The sequence below is a fragment of the Oryctolagus cuniculus genome, chromosome 2 (genome assembly GCF_051225735.1).
Source record: "Oryctolagus cuniculus isolate XC-2025 breed Fujian yellow rabbit chromosome 2, ASM5122573v1, whole genome shotgun sequence".
Lineage (NCBI taxonomy): Eukaryota > Metazoa > Chordata > Mammalia > Lagomorpha > Leporidae > Oryctolagus > Oryctolagus cuniculus.
The window spans coordinates 95,927,215-95,934,781 of NC_142868.1; the positions used below are offsets into that span (position 1 = coordinate 95,927,215).

Here is a 7,567-nt window from a genome sequence, read left to right on the forward strand (position 1 = left end):
TGGGCACCAGTTCAAGTCCTGGATGCTCATTTCTGATCCAGCTATCTGCTATGGCCTGGGAAACCAGTAGAAGATGGCCCAAGTCCTTGAATCCCTGCACCCATGTGGGAGATCCCTGGAAGAAGCTCCTGGCTCCTGGCTTTGGAACGGTGCAGCTCCAGCCATTGCAGCCAACTGGGGGGTGAACTAGCAGATGGAAGACCTTTATACCTCTCTGCCTTTCCTTCTCTCTGTGTGTAACTCTGACTTTCAAATACATAAATAAATCTTTTAAAAAATAAAAGAGCCAGTGTATCCCCACTGTCTGGTTTCTGATTGCTGCTGATGTGGTGCCCCTCCTGAAAACTTGAAAGGGAGGTTTGGGGCCAACACCTAAAAGGTAGGGGTACACTAACACTCATGAAACTAGACAGGGATTAATTCCCTGTAATGTTTGTTATGTAGACAACACATGAAATTAAGCAAGATTTGAACACTTAGTGCATTCATGACTATCTTCATACATTCTTCAAAACTTACTGGGGCTGGCACCGTGGTGCAGTAGGTTAATCCTCTGCCTGCAGCAACTGGCATCCCATGTGGGCACTGGTTCTAGTCCTGGTTGCTCCTCTTCCAATCCAGCTCTCTGATGTGGCCCAAGTGCTTGGGCCCCTGCACCTGCCTGAGAGATCAGGAAGAAGCACCTGGCACCTGGCTTCAGATCAGCATAGCTCCAGCACAGCTCCATCCATTGCAGCCATTTTGGGAGTGAACAAATGGAAGGAAGACCTTTCTCTTTGTCTCTCCCTCTCACTGTAACTCTAACTCTCAAAACTTACTAAAAGAAAAGGATTAATATTACCATAAACTATGACTTAGTGTTTTACTCAATGTCAGAATGTGTGCTACTTCTTTAATCCTCAAGATAACAAGGCAAAGACAAAAGGAAAAAAATAGTGAAAACCAAAGAACTAGATGAGTCTTTCTTGTACTCTGTAGGTGTTTACATCTGCAAATGCAGGGAGCCATGCTCCAGGATGCAAGGTACCAGTGTGTGGACATCAGACACTCTAGAACAGTGCTCAACCCTAAAAGCAACCATTGCTCAGCCTAACATCTCCTAAGTCAGGAAGTAGATGGGTTCAATGTGACTGACTTGCCCCTGTGCTGCTGCAATCCTGCTCCTGGGGCTTGCTGAGGAGAGTGGGAGTGGCTGTTCCTGGGGTTTGCCTTCTGGATCTCATGCCATACAGAGAAACGGCAGTCATGTTGTGTCCTTGTTGGGCTCCTCCTTGCCTGAACACTCTGAGCCCAAGCTCCTGCTGGGCTGTGCTCCCTTGCTGCAGTGGGGCGAGCTGTTCTCCAGTTTTCTCCTGCCAGCTGCCTCCTCCCACACAGCTGCCCACTACTGCTGGCTGCTCCTGTCAGCTGGAATACTGCAGGGCAGTCCAGGGCAGCATCTTCAGCCTCCATCTCCACCTTCATACTGTTATTGCTTAGAACTTTCACATCTTCACTGAGCTTGGTTGAGTCCATCTTCTACTCCATTGGGACGCCAAGTTCTGGGCTTTGTAGGGAGGGTGTGGGTCAGCAGTGTAGCCTGCATGCAGGATCTGGCTGGGGCCCCTGAGTATTTTCCCCTTTGGGGGTCCATGAACTGCACTAGTGCACAACGTGGTGGGACTCCAAGTGTCACTTCCCGACAAGGAAACAGGAGCTCTTCACTGCAGTACAACCACATGTCTGCTGCCCTTGGCCTAGAGGGGCATACGTGGGACTGTCGTGGGGGTGCACTGCAGGGGCCAGGGCAGACACCACCCCACAGGCCTGGTGTGGGCCTGCACCCATGAAAAGGTGGGGGCTGCAGCTGTGTATGCAGGGCCTGTGGGGTGGTGCCTTGTGCTCCCTGGAAGTCATTTCTGGAAAATATGTCTTCTCAGACTTGGGAGTGTGGCCCCAAGTGATGTAGACAGGCACATGGGTTAAAATTGATTAGATTTGTGAGCTGGAAGGCCATGCCTCACCACCCCACTGTGTGACCTCATGCCCTACCTGGCCACACCTGTGCACACAATGGCCAATCAGGTTAATTAACCATTCCCCTTTGAAAATAGATTAAAAGCCTGGGACACGGTGTGTCCACCCCTTCCTTTCCTTGGCATCTTGCCAGTACAGGGCCTTTGTGGCCTTGAGCTTCCCAGGTGCATTGTCTTTGGGCCACCCACCCCATGCTTCCTGGCCTAGGTGCTCTTCCATGTGGCTGGTTGCTGGTACTAGGTATGAGCCCAGATTTACCTCTCCTTTAGACAGGGCCCTCACTCTCCTATGCATCTTTCACACTGAATCACTGAATAAAAGCTTAAAATGTACTACGCTGCCTCATTCATTTATGCAAGTATTCAGAATTCTTCTCTAAATATTAGGCAAGAACTCACAGGGGCTTATTAATATTGAGAATTTATTAATAAGCATACAGTGATATCGTATGGCACTCCAAATTCTGGTTACACAAGGACCTCCTTTTCTTCCTCTGGTCCTCCCCCACTTCTCCCTGCCTCTGCTTTCCTCCTCCCTTTCCCCTCTCCTCCCTCCCTCCCTTCTACACCTCTGTGGGCAGCCACAGGTAATCACTCCCTTTGTTTACACTTAAACATATGGAGACTTCCCGGCACAGACAATTGGGCTAAGGAGATTCCGGCCCTCTGGAGGTATCAAAAGTCCAGAAAATTTAAAACTTTGATTTTCAGAAAGTCTGTTAAAGGTGCCAAGAGAATTTAGAGTATCTGGTCAAAATAGAATTCCTTAACATTTAGTCAGGGCAATTTTAACACTTTTAGACCACATCTGATCATAATGTTATTTAACATAACTTTCTTAACAGACAATAGAGTACACAGATTACTTTGGCAGAATATGGATTCTATGTTTCTTGTTGTTGAATAAACCAGAAATAAAAACCTTGGATGTAGGAATTAGCACACGAAATTATCACATAACTCAGAACTATTTAACAGAGTTAAAAAGAGCTTACACGACCTAACTTTAGAAATGGCAGAGTAACTGATTAAGCAGACACTGTTAAAAAGAGACGTTACAGTTTTTGCAACAACAGATTTTAAGATTTACGATTGAGACCATTTCCAGATAATTACTAACATTAGTACACATTTAAAAAAAAAAAAACCATTGTTATAACAGAAGATCAAACTTCAACTTTAGCTTAGTGTAATTTTGGCATTAACATTTAACTTATAGAAAACTCTGTAAACAATGTTTTAAAATCAAACTTTTTACAACTTTTCATGACTTGCTCATACCTTCTGAAACTTTACACCCGTAGTTACTTTTCCATAGTTTTGAATTGTCATGTATGGACAACCTATGAGAATACATGCTGACAAACTCAAACAGTCTCTCTTATCAAATTTAAGATGTAAAAAGTACACATAATACATTTTTCATGTTTTACTTAGCACTGATGCTTACATGACTTAAGACACTGAGTTATTAATGAATACCACACCATTATCTGAATTAAAAGTCAAAATTACATTTCCATGCTTTTAAGTAACATGAGGATAACACCACTTGGGCAGCAACAGTCACTAGTGCATATTTACAACTTTGGAAAGATCTTCATCCTTAAGAGAAACAAGTTTAAAGCATATCAAAGACATGTAAAACTGAGCAAGTGAACCAAAGGGTGTTTGCATTAGCCCAACTTTCTGAACCAATCTGTATTGGCTTACTTTAGTTAACAACATAAAGGCTTGTATACACAGAATTTACTCTCATTTTTATAGGACTACTCTAGCTGAAAAGCAAAAACATGAATACAACATAGATTTGACATCATTTAATTTGAATTGACTCAAACAGCTGTTACCTTAACAAATTTAGAGTCTCATCCTTTGAGAGTTCCAGGGATCCGACTGGAAGCCCCAAAGTTGAAAGACTCGGTTTAGAATTTAAACTATCAGAGAGTCAAACCATTTTAGTCAAAAATTAGTACGTTTAACCAAGGCTGTGGGCTAGATCTGATTAGTGTTAGGTAATCACTCAAACATTAAAGACAGGCAAATAACGTAAACAGCTTCGCGTTGCAGTTTTTCCAATCAAGACTCATACTGGCAATAGAAAAATGCGAAACCTTCAAGACACATGAAAACTCTCATTAGATAAGTTAGCTACAGCAGTACAGAAAAGAATTGATTATCAGTGTATGAGCCCATTGCTTAAGTTTTTATTAACTGTAAAGAGAAAAACCCATCAAGTTGGAAAGGGTTAATGGATTAAGGTTCTTGCTCCCTTAGGTAAGGCCAGCAGTAGCCAGAGGCATTTCCCCTGCCTCCCTCCTAGTGAGGAGGTTATTGAATTGGAAATGGAGACTAAAAAAGCGGCCCTGGGGAGCCCTTTCCCAAGAGATATCTGGCTAAGCCTGCTTGGGTGCGGCAGGCCACATTGGCTGGAATAGAGTGTAGAGAAAGGCTGTGGTCCCTCATTTACAGGGAAGACTGCACACACTGGGGCCTAGCAGGACTGGCCATGGGGTTGGGTAGGTGCGCCGTTTCACCAAGAGTGCTGGGAAACTCCATAGTGCCTAGTCTGATTAAAATGGCCACCAAGTTGAGATCTTCAACCAGAGCCAGATCCAATCAGGGCTACTGCAACCACTCAATTAAAACAGATAGTTAATAGCGTACAAAAGCTTTTCAAGACATACCAGAGCTACCATAAGCTGCAAAGATGGGAAAACATTTATCAGGTTGGAAAGGGTTATCGAATTAAGACTTTTCTCTAGGTCAAGATACCTGTGGAATTTTTCCTCTCTCTTTCTCCTGGCCATAGGTATAGGGAGCAGTGGGCCCATATGCATCACAAGCAGATTTTAAATCTTTTAACATTTTAAAGGGGACTGGATGGTGACTGGCATTTCTTGGCCATCTTCTGTATGTACTTTCACTGGAAAAGCATCAAAAAAGATTTTGGCTTCCTCCTGGCCTTGCTGTGCTGCTTTTCTCAGGGTTTGAGTGACACTCTTTTTAAGATATTTGGCAAACATTCCCCTTCTTGACAAAGGGATAATTTTTTATCATTATTTTTTTATAAATAATTTAAAGGAAGGGGCGGAGGGAGTAACTTTTTCCATAGAACTAGAGGATCGGCAGGATCGATTATCCTTGCCATCACAGCTTCTGGCTTCCTCAATTTTCTCATGTCCTCCCGATGCATCTCATCTACAAGGCCTTCTTCAATAAACCAAGGACATGCAATTTCTATGGTTTCTATAAATTGCTCTATTACTTTCTTTTTTAACCCTATTCCTTGCGTCTGCAATAATGCCTTCACTGCCTTTACTATTGGGGGATTTTTCCCGATGCTTGTCCCATAATGCCTGCTCAAAATAAATCTCCACAATTTTGGTGTCGGGTACTCACCACAAATTGTAAACCTCTATAGTCGCGACTCCGTGAATCCAGGTTCCTCACTGCTTCTCTAATTCTCAGGTCCCACGTTCGGGCGCCATCTGTGCCGGCCTGCGGCACGATGAACTGGGTCTTCCTGAAACAGAGAGTGGGAATGCGGGGACAAGGACGCAAAGAATGGAGCCAAGACAAGTCCTGATCAAGGCTCGTTTATTGAATAAATCCAGTAGTATTTAAACATGACCAGTTGTTTACAAGAAGGAGCACAAAAGATTTACATATCAAAAAGGCTCTTAAGGTTACAATAAAACACTTAGGTGATAAATGCAGGTTACAGGTGTGACTGATTATTTGTATCATCTCTTGTGAAAGGTTTAGGTTCCTCCTGCCACTTCCCGGAATCTCCCTAGCCCAATTGTCTGTGCCGGGAAGTCTCCATATGTTTAAGTGTAAACAAAGGGAGTGATTACCTGTGGCTGCCCACACACCTCCTCCTCTGCCTCAGTTTTTTGCCTTTGCTAGTAAACATGTTGCCTTTTTATGTTATTTTTCCATGCATAATTAAATCAATATATACATTTTATTTTGTTCCTTTATGCACTAGTGTCAAACTGTGTGAACATTATTACAGGGTCCTTTCTCATTGCTCTTCATTTTTGCAGGAATTTTTTTTTGCTATTTTTGGCTTGAGTGTTCTAAACATGCCTATAATAATTTACTGCAGAAAATAAAATATCCAGTGATTTTAAATTAATAATTTATAATTTATAAATCATAAATATATTTTATAAAAATATACCTTCCATATTTACATTTTTAAAATTAATGTGGGATAAAAACTTTTTATGATATTAAGCCATTATTCAAAAACATGATATTTTCCTCTTTTACAATGATATGTGTGTATAAGCTTCTAACACTTTATCTTATTTAAAAATTGTTTTTATTAAAAATTAGATCTTCTGTTCCATTATATCTTGTAATTGATGTATGTTGAAAAACACAAAGACTATTGTGATTTGGATGTTGATTTTATAAACTGTTCACTAAGTTATCTTGCTAATTTTAGCTTTTCCAAGATTCTTTTCATTTTTTTCTATAACCAAATAATTTAAATAAAATACTTTCTTCTTCTTCTGAAGCTATCATGATTCTAACTTGATTTTTTCATCCCTATTTCCGTGGTTAATAACCTAATAACAATGAAATGGTAGCATCTATGTCCAACTCTTAAGTGCAATACACTTTTGTTTCAAAATTCTGAGTGTATCAATGCCATTATACAGATAACTTATTTCAGAGTACTTTAAATTTATAAAACAAAAATTACAAAATAATCACATAGTTCCCACATATTCCACTCTCAGGATCCTTACTGCTAACATCTTATACTAATATGATATTTGTCACAATCAATGAGCCACTCATAGATTTCTCTATTTTTATCTCACAAGTTGTGATAGTCTGTCACAATTAGTGAACCAGACCAGTTTTGCCAATTGTTTACCCAACTCCCCCTATCCATCCCACCACTTTCAGATTCTGACACTAACAGTTATTTGTTGAGATTGAGGGGTTTTGGGGGTCCTACATATGAGGAAGATTTTGTTAACGCATAATCTGCCTCTAATTATAGGTTCCAACAAAATATATGATGTTCCTTAATTGAGATAGAGTCTGTATTCTCTTCCTCTGACTCTAAGCTACTATGTGAATGCCTTGACACGAGAGTACACTATAAGCAATGTCGTGCCAGTTTCTAGACCTGGCCTTCAATGCAATGGCAGCTCCAGGCCTTTTGAAGGCAGTAGAACTACTCTCTGTGGGCAATGCCTGGAGAAACCTAGGGAGTGAAGTGTGCCCAGCTGACTCCCAGCACCCTAGCCTCCTCCGTGACAACACACCAGTTATGTGTAAAAACTGTCTTAAACCTTCTAGATCAGCTGAGACCCAAGATAAATATCCCAGTGTGATCTGTCAATGTCATGAGAAATGGACATATTTTCCAGTGAATCAGTGCCTGTATTTTTTGACTGACATGGTCATGAGATAATAAAATATCTCCTCTTTATGTCCAATGTCTGTCATTTTTACACATAATCAGACATAACGATATTATTTCCTTTTGTCTATTCAATGTAATTGATTACATTAATAGATTT

At 41.1% G+C, this 7,567-nt stretch overlaps 2 long non-coding RNA genes across 2 annotated transcripts; one reads left to right on the forward strand and one right to left on the reverse strand.

Moving 5' to 3' along the window:
• Positions 1 to 1,954: 1,954 nt before the first annotated feature.
• On the reverse strand, positions 1,955 to 6,681 carry LOC149127912 (uncharacterized). The gene is made up of 2 exons (XR_016229152.1): positions 5,418 to 6,681; positions 1,955 to 3,620 (listed from the first exon to the last, which is right to left on the reverse strand). It is a non-coding gene; the product is annotated as an uncharacterized LOC149127912 (long non-coding RNA).
• Positions 4,170 to 5,604, forward strand: LOC149127913 (uncharacterized). Its single transcript, XR_016229156.1, has 2 exons — positions 4,170 to 4,252; positions 4,745 to 5,604. It is a non-coding gene; the product is annotated as an uncharacterized LOC149127913 (long non-coding RNA).
• Positions 6,682 to 7,567: the final 886 nt, after the last annotated feature.